General features: G+C 37.4%; 2 protein-coding genes across 9 annotated transcripts in view; one reads left to right on the top strand and one right to left on the bottom strand.

Annotated features, from left to right (window-relative positions):
• sv2bb (synaptic vesicle glycoprotein 2Bb) overlaps positions 1-2061 on the bottom strand; it is a 56951-nt gene extending 54890 nt beyond the window's left edge. The window contains exons 1-2 of the mRNA XM_065291571.2: positions 1992-2061; positions 1055-1147 (exon numbers count right to left, since the gene is read on the bottom strand). The gene's annotated coding sequence lies outside the window, so the exon portion shown is untranslated. The remainder of the gene's footprint in view (positions 1-1054; positions 1148-1991) is intronic.
• Positions 2062-8347: 6286 nt separating this feature from the next.
• Positions 8348-14951, top strand: part of akap13 (A-kinase anchoring protein 13) — a 140113-nt gene continuing 133509 nt past the window's right edge. For 6 of the 8 annotated variants that reach the window (XM_073813285.1, XM_073813286.1, XM_073813284.1 and 3 more), the window contains exon 1: positions 8348-8706. The gene's annotated coding sequence lies outside the window, so the exon portion shown is untranslated. The remainder of the gene's footprint in view (positions 8707-14951) is intronic. The other 2 variants (XM_065291577.2, XM_065291576.2) reach the window with 1 other exon arrangement.

The raw sequence follows: 14951 nt of genomic DNA, 5'->3' as shown, positions 1-14951 counted from the left end.
TCAAAACATTTGATTAATTTATTAATGTCCATGGCACGAAATTGCATGGCATGACTTTCTTATTCGTGTCATTTTATGTATTGTTTTCTCTCTTGTTTTCCTATTTTTAAATCATTGTCGCTTGGGGTTTGTGTTAGATTTGGGGTTTGGATGTACTTTTATGTATTGGTTTCAACATTTTTTTTTCCACTTTTAAAACTATTCTCGCCTGGAGTTGGGGTTTGAGTTGGGATTTGGGTTAGGATGTCTAAAAATGTAACTGAAAGTGATTCTACCCCCAACCCCAAGCGACAATATGAAGAAAATAGGAACAATAAAATAAAACAATAAAATAAAATGAAACGAAAAAGAAAGTCGTGCCACGGACACGAAAAAATATTTATAGAAATTTGTACGACACGAAAAAGACATTTGTGCTCAAGGCACGAAAAAAGCTGAATTTCGTGCCATTGACAAGAATAAATTAATACAAATTTTCTTGACTATAACACGACTTTCCGTGAGATCAGTCTGGACCAAAAACACTTTTTGCACCAGGCTGTAAACAGATTTATTCCTGCTGTAAAGTTGGCCATTTTAACATGGGGGTCACTTTCGTGATGTTGGGTTTAGGGGCGGGGTTAGGAGCGTGACTTCATTTTTGCTTTTTTTCTAATAATAGCACATTTTTTATATAATTCTTTACGATATGGGCTCTCGGGTGTTTTCTACATCTCTATAGGTTGTTGTCTCGCAGTAACTATTAATCTTAACAATGCTGTTTCCTCACATTCATCCTGCAAGCATGTGCAAAGCTGAAAGGTGAGCAGCTCCGCTCATTCGTCCTGGTCATTATAGACATCACTTAGTGAAATTTAGCCTGGTGAAGTCTGGTAAATTGAGCTAATGAGAGATTTGGCATTTAGCAAAGTCTTGTATCATTTACGCCTTCGGTGTCTCGGCTGCAGCACCTAACAGAAAGGTCAGGCTCATCTCTTTGAGCGATCGCATGACAGAGTGACCGTGACTCAGATTGGAGAGGTGTTGATGATGTATAGAGCTGATATGGGCTTACCCGGCGGACGTCTGGACAGAATAGAGGGGTCACACACGTCACATTAACTCATCAATCAGTCTTCTGTAGTCTTTGTTTACCTTCATTCACTACCTTTGACACAGAAACAAGAAAAAATGTCAGTACAAAAAGATATTTTTACAATGTTGGTGCCTTATAGAAAATAAAGGTGTCTTACATGATACAAAATATCATATATGATCATGTAGCAAAATCTTAGTGTTCTTAGTGGTGAAGCTTTACATTAGTAGCGAAAAAGGAAACAGAAAACACACATAGTGATAAAACATATACCTTATAAATATAATGCACAATAAGTTGGATACAAGCATCTGCCAAATGCATTCATATAAATGGTTTTACTACGAATTTCACCAAAAATCCACATTGTCAAAAAATGGTCCCTAGCTGTGACTGGGGTGGTACACTTTCAAAAGTACATCTTTGCACCTAAAGAGTTCATATGAGTACCTCAGGGGTACATATTGGTACCAAAGAATGCATACTGGTATTAGTACATATTGGTTGCAAATGTATACATTTGTACCTAAATGGTGCAACCTATGGGTACTGTAGGCTACTGGGTTCTCCGGTCGTAAATATCTTGATACAATGTATTACAAAAAAATAAGCATGAACCATCTGTACATGGATCCAATTTACTTGGTTTATTCTGAAGTCATGCCACAGGTGAGTCCACCCTTACTTTCACATTACAAAGCCTCTACTACTCCGTTCTGGGGCGAAAGTATTAAACGTGACACCAAAGAAAAGACTCATTCAAATAATACTCCCAAGATATGATATTAGATCTACAGTAGTTATATTAATTCATGCACATATTTGTTGTTGTCATCCCTGTGCCTTGATTTTTAACTTACAGAATAAAAAATGCTAAACTATAAAAAAAAACAAAGCAAATACATAAAAATATTACCTGTTGCCGATATCTTTATAACAGAAGCTATTCCTCTGGTTTTGTATTGAGTCCAACAGAATGATGCAGAAAGAGGTGGGGTGTGTGGAGAGGAGTGAGTACAAGGGTGGTGGAGGATGTGTTGGGGGGGGGCTGGCCGGCCGTGGAGTTCCTTGATGCAGTCTGTGCAAGGACTGAATGCTAATCAGTCTGAGGTTTTTCCCCACACTTACAGCAGTGCACATAGATCTTTCAGCCCCTGCAATGATACGCGGGCGCGCGCGCGCAATGGATCTCCGGCTAGCTCTTCTCACTATCCAGCCTCCGTGCGCATGGGAATTACTATAAAGTTTATGAATGGCATTAAAACATAATAAATAACACAGAGGATGTGCATTTTAGCATGTTATGTGCAAACAAATGCATACCTTCTATATTGATCGTCGTACTTATGCAGAGCAGATTGATCATTGCTCATTACTGATGCGGCAGATCTGAGGGGAGATGTTTTGAATGATCGCTCGAGTAGTAAATCGCATGCATGAGTAAAATATTTTCTGAATGGTGAACTCGCGCGGTTGCCTCTAAACTAAATAATTCAACAATATTGATGTGACCGAACGCGCGCTTGTGGCGTCAATTAGAAAGCAAAATGGAGACGTGATCTGTAACACATAAACAAAAGACTAAAATTATTATTTTAATAAGATATTTACTGCAGTCTTCAGAGAGAAAACTCCATTACATTAGCCCTTCATTACGTGTACCTGTACACTTTTCTTTATATAATCAATATTGGTGTAAATTTACCATGTTATATTTTGCTTTGACGTATATGTTAATACCTCAATGTAGACAAACCGGTTGTGGGCACGTGCCATTGTATGGTGCCATGTAAATACCATAAAATGTAAATATGAGGGTTGTGTGGGCTCAGTAAACTGGCATAACATATCGACTGGGTAATATTGTGAGGCCAACAGCTCCCTCTACAGGTCAAACAGCGCACCACAAGATCCCATGGTTAAGCAATGAGCTCGTTACACATTTGGGGCAGATTTTCCAAACCAGTTGCTTGTTTAAAATTAGAAACCATAAGAAATAATGAATCTAAGGAAAAATGTTCAAAGCTGTCGTAAAACAACAACTGGGAACATTTATGAATAATGTATTACTGCTTTCTTTTAAAATCGTCTTGTGTCAGCATAATTCTAATCTACATTAAATCTACATTGCTGAATGTAGAGACTTAAAGGGACATTCCACCTTTTTTGAAGATAGGCTCATTTTCCAGCTCCCCTAGAGTTAAAAATTAGATTTTTGGAATGCACTCATCCGATCTATGGGTCTGGCGATACCACTTAGCACTTAGCATAGCTTAGCATAATCCATTGAATCTGATTAGACCATTAGCATCACGCTCAAAAATGACCAAAGAGGATTACGCAGTGCCTGAAAAAAGTCCCTTGCTATTGAAAGTTACCAAGGGGAATATTTTCTGGCACTGCGTAAATGATTGCGCCTGCTGCAGGCATGTTACGGCAACAAAGTCCTTAATTATTACGCTAAAATGATAGTATAGTTCCTAGACATATCTGCATAGAAAATAGCAACTTTTAATTTTCCGCCATTCTTCGTACACAATGTAACTACAGAAAAGTCAAGTTTTAAATAGGAAAAATATGAAAAACTCTTTGGTTATTGTTCAGCACGATGCTAATGGTCTAATCAGATTCAATGGATTATGCTAAGCTATGCTAAAAGTGGTAGCGCCAGACCCAGAGATCAGCTATAAATGGATTCAAAAATGGTAAAAATCAAATGTTTAACTCTAGGGGAGCTGGAAAATAAGCTTTTTTTTAAGTGAAATGTCTCTTTAGTGTATAAGCAACTATATGGCCATAGAGTGCCATATCCATTTGGTTAAATTTGAATGGGTTTAATGCTATAAAAAAATACAATTTATTAATAAACGTTAGCATTTTTCCATACAGGATTAAAATTCTGCTGTTTTCTTTATTTCCATATAAGTGCAAAGCAACAGTGTGCATTATTGATGTTAATAGCATCTATTATTACATTTTTAACAGATGCTATATTTCTTGTTTTATATTTCTTGTTATATTTCTTGTGTGGTTCAACACCTGTTGTTTTAAATGTGCTAAATTAAACTAAACTAAACTAAACTAAACTTTCAGAAGTTAATGAACATTACATTGTTAAGTGACCACAATTTAACTTTGATATAAACAACAGTAGTGCTACTATTTCAACATCACGATTTAATTTAATATACAAAAATAAGTTATGCCAATTCTAAAATAATAACACATAATAATAATAATAATAATAATGAAAAAGTTTCTTAAGCACCTTGTCAATGCCATAAAGCTCACCATTTGTAGTACAGTATATGGTACATTCAATTTTGATTTCATACTGGAGAACAGTGGGTGAATTCTGCAGTGGCCCAGCTTGATAAAAACCAGAACCAGCGTTCCTCACAATTTATTTTTTACTCAATACAAATCCCAAAGAGAGGTAAAAGAGCAGAAGAAAGAATGAAGGCAGCTCAATTCATTCAGAACCAGCAGAATGCAGCATGGCCCTTAATGGACAACATACACCTGGCAGCAGGAAAGCCAGACATGTGCATCTTTCTCTCTTTATCTTGGCTACAGCTTTGAGAGGAAAAAAGGAAAATAAATGAAAAGATAAAGTAGCAAGACTATGTAACAAAAATAATGTCAATGCATTGAATTGGTTGCTATGAATTATTCTTTAAAAAAATGATTTACTGTATCTTTGGATGGAGAAAAATTCAATATATTGATAGTTTTCTGATAAATAAATTAAGAGTGAGAAATAAAAAAAATGTGGACCATATAAGGTATACTGAATCTCTATTAGCGCAGTCCTGCACTAATTCATCACCTTTTGTGTCATGACTGTCTTTGTGTCCATGGTCAACATGGGAAGTTGATCAATGGGCAATAGTGAAAACAATGCTTCTGAACGTCAGCCTATAACTCACATGCTTCCTGTGGGACTTCCTGAGAACTGCTTTTATTCAAGTACCCATAGAATGGGTTGTGTGTCATTGTGTTGATGGATGTATGTGTGCGTTACTGCTTCCGCCGGCATGGAAGGCAAAGAGCAGGAAGGGAGGATTTACCCAACATTTTCACATCAAATCACTTCAAATAACAAAAAATGACTTTAGCTGGGTTTTTACAGACAGATTTACATTTTGTATTGATATTAAAGGTGCAGTATGTAATTTTTAGAAGGATCTCTTGACAGAAATGCAAATTAATATACGAAACTATATTATCAGGGTGTATAAAGACCTTTATATAATGAACCGTTGTGTTTTCATCACTTTAGAATGAGACGTTTTTATCTACATGCATGAGGGTCCCCTTTACGTGGAAGTCGCCATTTTGTGCCGCCATGTTTCTACAGAAGCCCTTAACGGACAAACTTTTTTACTAAGTTCTTCGTCAAGGATGTGTTTTTCCGGTGGCAACTACCATAGCTTCTCTTTGCGTTTCAAAGGTGTGAGGTGAGTAGTGGCTTGAGCCATTGGTTGCAATTCGCAACCTCACCACTAGATGCCGCTAAAATTTACACACTGTACCTTTAAAGAGCACCAATTATCCGATTAACGATTTTACATTTCCTTTTGTGTGTAAGTGTGTGTTAGTACATGTTAACAATATGCAAAAGATACAAATCCCAAAGTAAACGATGAAGTGAGTTATTGTCTCCAACGTAAATCTCTTTTCTTGGATTGCCATAAACACACGGATTGTAGGCAACAGTTTACTTCCTGGGCCGGTTGAAATGGACACAGTCACAGTGTAACATAATCCCTCCCGCTTCTGACTCACAGCCTGTAAGCAGTCTATATTTTCATATTTAAAGAATTTATGACAGACTAAATCATGATTCAAACGGCGGTTTTGTGCAATGCAGAGTAGCGCTTGTTGTTTGTCGCTTCTATGATCACAAATGCAGACATGTGCTGCATCCGAACTCGCCTACTTCATACTATATAGTATTTGAAAAACAGTATGCGAAAAGTACCCGGATGACCTACTATTTCCGGTTAGATTTTGCAGTGTGCATACGATGGACACTTCACTATCCCATGATGCCCCGGGAGAGGAGTTATCCAACGAAGAAGAAGAGGCATGCGGCTGTTTTCACGCTGGAATGACATGACGTGATGACGACGTATGTCACATGATGTAGCAACATGGTGGATGTAGTGCGTCCGAATCTCATTCATACTACCAGGATTCATACTATACAGTACCTACTGTTTTAACGGCAAGTAAGTAGGTACTTCATCTTATTCAGTATCTACTGTACAGTATGCAGTTTCGGACGCAGCCCTAGTTTTAATGTTTTAGTAATCCTTACATTACATATCTGTTACGTCCTGCTCAAGCCGCGGTGGCACAGTTCTTTCAGCTTAGTAATCTGCATTTTCTGGATCAGATTCCGCTCGTATTTAGGGATCGACCGATATGGATTTTTCAGTGCCGATGCCGATTTTTGTTTCATCAGCCTTAGCCGATGACCGATTCAGGCTGCCGATTTTCTTGAGCCGATATTTGGAGCCGATACTGCTTTTGCTCACTCAGTTTACATCATAAAAATGACACAATGATGCAGATGACACATCTGGGGGCCAATGAGACGATGCCAGGGGGGCCCCAGTTTAATGACATTTTATAAAACACATGTATTTATCATAAATTCTGTGTAATTAATCCTTAGAAAAATAAGGCTACTAACCATGAGCACAACATTTTATACTGTAATTTAATATGTTTTGTTTTATTCAAATGTAAGTTTTGAAATGTTTTATGTCATAATTTTTTCTTGGAGGGTGCATGAAGGGGATGCACCGACCGTACACAAGGTGGCCACACGTCGAAAAAGTTTGAGAACCACTTGCATAGAGGAGCAACAATGTGCTTGTTTAACCATAAACCACGCAAAACTCATTGTATTACACCAGATACACACAATAACATTGTTTTAGCAACATAATAGGTGCTTCTTAAAGTATTTGGTAGACGCTTTTATCAAAAGCAAATTTGTGAAGTATGTGTGATCCCTGGGTTTGAACCCATGACCCTTTACACTACTAATCCAATCATCTACCAGTCTTTAGTCATTATACAGAAACATAGCTTAGAATAAACAGTTGAGGCATATGAAGAAAAACTGTATAGAACTAAAGAAAAAGGAAATGACAGAAAACACATAAATTATAAATTAAATAGAATACATGGCATTATTGATATTAAAAGATTTGGCATTAATCCTTATATATACACACACACGCACGCACGCACGCACGCACACACACACACACACACATTCTGGTTTCCATGTTTTATGGGGACATTCCATAGACGTAATGCATTTTATACCATACAAACTGTATATTTTATTCCCCTTACCTACCCCATTCCCTAACCCCAACCATCACATAAAACTTTCTGCTACTTCACATTTTCAAGAAACATCATTCTGTTTGATTTATAAGCTTGTTTCCTCACGGGGACATCAAAATGTCCCCACAAGGTCACAAAAACACTGGTATTCCTATCTTTGTGGGGACAATTGGTCCCCACAACGTGATAATTACCAGGCACACACACACACACACACACACACACACACACACACACACACACACACACACACACACACACACACACACACACACACACACACACACACACACACACACACACACACACACACACACACACACACACACACACACAGGAAAAGACTGCTAACCGGTCACACCGTCTAAAACACTACATATTTGTATACTATAAAATGTATATACATTTACATTTATATTTAAATATTGTCCGTTTATTACAAGAAGTATTGTACTATTTTGACTGGCCACGAGGGGTCAGACAAATTCACTTTATAACATTTAGCCTATCAGCATGTATGCTAAAACATTATCCATAAAACATTGACATTCATGTTTTGGGAGTTCATACACAATTAAAAACGCATTAAACAAATCCATTTAACTAAAGGAACAAAACATACTAAACCTACTGTAGCCTACAGCAAACCTACCTATGGGTTTAACTACTGTAGATCTCATTCATCAATGTACCTCTATATAATTACCTAAGCAAGACTGGGTGACACCCAAGAGAAAGACATTTAATTCAAACCAAATAAACATGATTCAAGTTTACTGAATGAACACACGATGATGCATCATCAAAGTAGTTTCAACTACTGTTCCCAAGGGACTGCTGGGCCCGCCCTATGAAGCATGCTCCCTGAACGACACACAACTAGAAGAATAGAAGTCGCTACAGTGTAACAAGTGGTTGCTCTCTCTACGCAGAGATTAACAATCGCCGAAATCTGTAGCGCACGATAAAAGTTATAACATTGTTTTATTCTGTTACATTAGCAAACGCTTTAATATCCGCCGCAAGCTCCTGTTTAAAATTAGAAATTGCAACATTGTAACAAGTGATTTGTCTCGCGGCAGCGCGTGGAGAGGCACGGGAACGGGCACATCCATACAAGTCGTGGAAAAGCAGGGGCAGCTCGGGGTGTTTGCTGCCTGTTACCAGCCAAAGAGTCATACGGAGACTAACTTGAATGCGGTTTGTAACTGTTTAAAGGGAATGAGAGTGAGAAGCACGCTTTGAGCACGGCAGCGGTTGAGGTAAGAGATATTTTACATAATTGCGTCAAATGTTTTGGGGTCCAAACGTAACTTTGCCACGAGACTTTATGCTTTTGGGTGTAGGTCACGTCTTATTCTGTCTTTTTGGGAGTAACAGTTGCAAAACATTTGGGCTTGTCGTTTTACCTCAGGAGACCCGTTAAAGTGCTGTTATTAGTAGCCACGTTTCAAGTTGCGTTTTTTGTTCGTCTCTCTTTCTTGTTTGTTGTGTCTCCTCCTTTTTTACTTTTTAATCATCTTGAAATAAAGTTTGTTTAATAACTCGCCAAATAAACTAAACTATACCTTAGAGACTTAAGCCTAAATAATCGTTTAAAATGGTCAACCATTGGTTGACAGGTGTCTTTGGGATAATCAAGCCTTTGATGTTGTTTAGATTTAGCCCCACCCAAGCATTGGTTGGGCCAATGGACCCACATAATTCTGATCATGCTTGTATAGTAAGGTCGTGGTAACACTAACCGGCCTGGTTTTCCTTCTCAACAATGTTGTTTTCAAAGTGTGCGTTAAGATATTTGCATGCACAGTAACATACCTTTCTTCATCATACTGTGGAGAATGCAACCCACCAAACGCCAGTATGTAAATTATGATCGGATTAAGGGACTATGAATCATTAGTTGGTAATATGCTGGTGATCCCTTCTGAACTGAAACCAGTACTAGTAATCTGTGAAAGTGTGAAAATCACATGGGGAGTTGATTATTTATACACATAAAGTCTCATACGTGTTGCTTCGTGTTCCCCAGACTACACATCTTCTGGTTTGTTGTTCTTGCATCTAGATGCTGGAATTCCCAGGGTGTGTTTTGCATCGGTTTGTTCTCATTCCTGGCCTACCTCACTTTAAAACTTTAAAAACTCTTTTGGTTTTTTTGGAGTTGCCTTTGAAGCTCATGATTTTTGCTGGCATACAGGACCCTGGATCTATGATGTAATAACCTTGACACTTTTTTAATTTCCTCATTGCTCTCGAGATATTAGCCGTCTTAATTTAACAACGAAATTATGAAAAATTAAAGATGTTTAAAGTCTCTCTTGAAAATCCAAAGTTCATGTTTCTGTAGTCGTGGGACGGTCAGCTAAGGATTCTGCAGGCAAAGCTACTGCCAAACGAAATTCAAGTGTGTTTGTCCGCAACCCATTACAGTTTTAGCTTCTTTCTATGAGCTCCAATTATTTGTGAATTGATCACGTAATGTAATGTAATGTAATCTTTGTCTGTGTTTATAAGAGATGAAAGTGTTTTTGAATAAAGATTCCAATAGTGATGTCTGGTATGTGCTTTGTCTGACAGAGGAATTTCAGATGCATGCTTTAGGAAAGACTTTAGCACTCTGTGTACCGTGCCATCCAATCAGCATCAACCTACTGTATGACATGCAAGATCAGCACTCGTGAAGTATGTTGTTGCAGCTGCTTATGCTTTGTATCTAACTGAAATCTACAAGGGAAAACAGGAATGGCAATTGCAATTCATAGCCAGATAAAAGCCTGCATGAGCTACTGTATATTCTGTCATTTAAAGGATTATTCCACTTTGATAAAAAAAATCCTGATAATTTACTCACCCCCATGTCATCCAAGATGTTTATGTCTTTCTTTGTTCATTTGAGAAGAAATAACATGTTTAGGAAAACATTCCATTTTTTCTCAGTTTAATAGACTTTATTGGACCCCAACAGTTTACAGTTTCAATGCAGTTTAAACGCAGCTTCAAAGGGCTTTGAAAGATCCCAAACGAGGGATGAGGGTCATTTTTGTCAAGAGAAATAAAAATATGTACTTTAAAACCACAACTTCTCGTCTTGCATTAGCCATGTGACACACCAGTGTGACCTTACACATTACTACATCACGTCAAAAGGTCACGAATGATGTATGCGAAACTACCACTTCAGTGTTTACAAGTATGGAAGTTGGTATTATAAAATGATACTGATTAATGTCTTTAGTATTATTCAGACGGGATTCGTTTAACATAGAAGGTGTGGGGTAAAGCAATTTTTATCAGATGATCTTCGTGATTTCTTCTAAATGTATACAAAAATTCAAGAACAATTAAAACCACTTGTACGCAATAATCACATATGCTATAATCAAAAACTAGGCTATAATTATGATGTTTATAATAATGTGGACATATAAAATTTACATGATTATATTTTATATTATAACATTTGCTGTATTATATATTTTATACATGATCTATATTATTATTATTATATACATTATATGTACATTATTATAGCTTGCTTATTTTATTTTTTCTACACACATAAAGAAGATGCACATAATCTTCACGCTTTCCTTCCTCACTTTTTAAATCTCTGAATGAAAGCGTCCTAATGTAAATGTAATGAGAAATCCAAATGTCAATCACTTGATCTCCTGTCTGTTTTATTTTAGATACAAATGCGCGTCTCTGTCATATTACATACCTGCAAACTAGTCGCTTTTCGGCGAAAATCGCCGTTTTGAATTGAAAAAGGTCATCCACGTGAATCATGTAGATCCGAAGAGTTTTTGTTTTTTTTGGGGGGGGGGGTCTAAACTTCCCATAAACGGGAGTTTCAAAAACCTACTGCGGTCTGTTTCACAAAAACAATAAAAGCTCTTTGGTCATCACGTGAGGTCATCACAGTGTGGTTAAGGTTAGGATAGCCGATTGGTCAATGGATGGGAGCTGAACAAATGGGGTTACGTGAAGGGCGGGTCTTTGCGTTGCCAGCAGCTTCTATTAAAAGGCCTTGGCTGCATCAGCTTTCCCGCGGATTAAACTTTTCACGCTACCGCTACTGACACTGACGTTTGTTTTGAGGTTAGTTTTGAGGCACTTTGAGGCACTTTTGCTTGTCCGATTGCTGCAGGTTTTTGAAAATATAAGCCATTCTTGCTGCTCATAAAGGGTTTAAACATTGACATGCGCTCTTTTATATGTCAATGGCATTAATTAGGCATCGTTTAAAGGTGGAAATCTTACTGTTCAGATGCATACTAGTTCAAGATAATTTGCGATTTATAGATTTCACATCTGAAAGAAAGGGGTAACGTTAAGCGCGTTTTCTGTGCGTGCGTTTGTTCTGTGAATCACACGCAGAGGTGTAAAGTACTTAAGTAAATGTACTTTGTTACTGTACTTAAGGTTTTTTTTTGGCTACTTTGTACTTTGTACTGAGTATCAAAAATATAAGCAACTTTTACTCTCTACTCAATTACATTTTTGATTGGGTATTTGTACTCTTTACTCCACTACATTTGAAATGACACTTAACGTTACTCGCTACATTGTTTATTCGTCAAATAAAAACGAGACGAAAGTGTCAGAGGGTGAAGATGGATAGAATCTGTGGTCGCGAGGTACGCACAAACACACAACTGAGGGACTTCATCTGGCGCCACGCAGGGCAATCCTATGATATCAAAATACTGCGAGAGCGAATCAAATACATATGGAGAAGTCTGGTCTCGCGGTACTTTGATGTCAAACGCTGAATGGCTTGCGTTGAGCCACCGTAGCGGGACATCTGCGTGCTGCGTATGCCCTAAACTGTAGAGAAAAGTTCGCGTCTGGTCTGAGAGAAGAGATAAAGCGCAAACATATGGATGCATATCACATTTGCTTCTGTCAAGGGACCCTTTGTTAAACATGTGATGCTGCAATCAAAACAAAAGTGATGAGCGATTGCAGGAGGGCCATCCCGCACCTCAAAGGCAAGCACAAATGTTTACTCTGATGCTACTTTATCAGCTAACCTGAGCTGGTTGATATAACTTACTTTATAAGCCAAAATAAACCAGCGATGTCCTGTACTGATTGCCTGAGTAACTTAAGTACATTATAAGATTGATAATAAGTGTACAATTTCACTGTCCTCACATTAAATCAAGTATGCTGTAATGTATTTACTGTAAAGAGGGATGCATGACTGAAGAAATGTAGTGCACTTAATGTGAGATAGTGGTGTTACGTCTACTACATGTGTTTTCAATTAATCTTTCAAATGAACAACTTCACGTTTTTAATATGCAAATTTCTGTTACTGTATATTAACTGTAACAACCTACTGGACTCTATACTGGAATTTTTGATATATTTAGATTATAACTTTTTTAGGATTGGCCTAAATGTAAGAATATTTGGTAACACTTTACAATAAGGTTGATTAGTTAACATTAGTTAATGTATTAACTAACTTGAACAAACCACGAGCAATACATTTGTTACAGTATTTATTCATCTTTGTTAATGTTACTTAATACAAATTTAAGCTTTAATTGTTTGTTCATGTTAGTTCAGAGTGCATTAACTAATGTTAACAAGATTTTAATAAAGTATTAGTAATTGTTGAAATTAACATTAACAAAGATTAATAAATGCTGTATTAATGCAGTTCATTATTAGTTCATGTTAACTAATGTAGCTAACTAATGTTAACTAATGAACCTTATTGTAAACTGTTACCATATTTATATAACAATAGTAAGGGGGGGGGGGGGTGCGGGCGCGTATACAATGTGTCACCTTTTTCAGCCCTTCTGAGTTTGCAGGTATGATATTAATTAAATGTCATATTTGTTAAAGCGTCCAATACTTATTTAATGTCGGTGGACAGCACTGGCTTCCTCCTGCGACAGCAAACCTCCCAAATGAAAAGCAAAACTGAACTTTACCGATAATAAATATGAATTTCTTTTCGATCTCTTTTGCTTTTATGGCAAACTACTCTAAAATTTTCTGTGGACCTGCGCTGCGGATATCCCTTATATGGAGCTGGTTTGGGCGTGTTTTATGCATATTGCCAACCTCGTGCACGCGGCCGCTCATGTAGAACACTCCAAATACACTAACATAAGAACAAACTCATGTGAACAAACACGTTTTGTGAATTAGGCAGAACGTTTTTGCGAAACGTTCAAGTGTGCGTATAAATACGAAAAACATACGCAATTATTAGTGAATGAGACCCATTGTCGTTTAAGATTACCTTCTGTAAAAAGGTCTGGACAAATTACCTCAGGTAATACTAATCTCTAATCCCCTGTGAATAGACCAGCTGTAAATATACATGTAAATTTTGTCATTTCCTGTAATTTGGCATGGTTTTTTCAAATATGGAAGCGCTTGCTTTCTAGTGGTGGAACAAGTCTGTGGACACAGACCTTTAAAAAAGTGTTAAAAGCACTTCTCCGAGGTGCAGAACTGAAACTGATGTTCTCCCCAAACCGAAATCAAGATTATGTTTCCTCGCTAGTCACATTTTTCTCATCTGTTTTATGTTGCGTGTTTGCACGTGATATCAGGAATCAACATAATCTGCAAGTGGTTACGATTCGAAGGAGATGACGCTGCGTAATCGAGTTACCCCTCACACTTCAGAATATTTTACTGAGATTTCCAATCCCATGCGAATTGAAAATAGGGGTGGGCGATATGGGGAGGGAAATCATGTCACGGTTGGTTTAGGCAAAATCCTAAAAAAAGTTTTTTTTTTGCCATTACTGAGCCTTAATACAGCCATACTAATTTAAAAATGCAGTCCTACAAGGTAACAAATATATGCACGGACAGTTAGCGTACAACAGGGAATGCCTGTAAAAATATTGAGACAGGACACTCCACTACAAACAATTACACAAAGGAAATGTACAGCATTTGCACAAACACTATCGATTTCTCTTCATTTATTTTCACTTCTTTCAAGAACAGAAACTGTAAGAGCATTTTCATCACCATAATGTTTGATTCTTGTTCTTTGTTTTCTTGATATTTGTTCTAAACTATGTTTGCAATGGTGGATCGGCTACTTTTCTTCACTTATCCTAAATTTTGTATTGTACTGTAAATGTTGCAAATCGGTGCTGCCCTGAAGGTCTGGTCGAGTAATAGTTTGAATAAAAAATTATTTGTATTGCGTACATGTCGAACACGGTCAGTATACTTTGAAAGTTCCGCGGACGCGTGCGCCCGCCAGCCGAACGTGGACACGGAAAAAAGGTATACCCGGCCCTTACCTCGCCTTCATGTCACATACTTGATGTAGGCACGAATTACGATACAACGATTTTTTTCTAAAAAGTGGATTGTGGAGACATTTTAATCGTTCAATATAAAATATCGTCATATCTACCCACGTAAAAAACGAATCCCGTCCGAATATGGCTTATGTGTCAATTTATTGTTTAAAATGGTCCTCAAGTGTGCGTTTCACATATGTAACGCG

This window comes from Paramisgurnus dabryanus, chromosome 23 (assembly GCF_030506205.2).
Source record: "Paramisgurnus dabryanus chromosome 23, PD_genome_1.1, whole genome shotgun sequence".
NCBI lineage: Eukaryota > Metazoa > Chordata > Actinopteri > Cypriniformes > Cobitidae > Paramisgurnus > Paramisgurnus dabryanus.
This window is presented reverse-complemented; position numbering and strand designations above follow the sequence as displayed.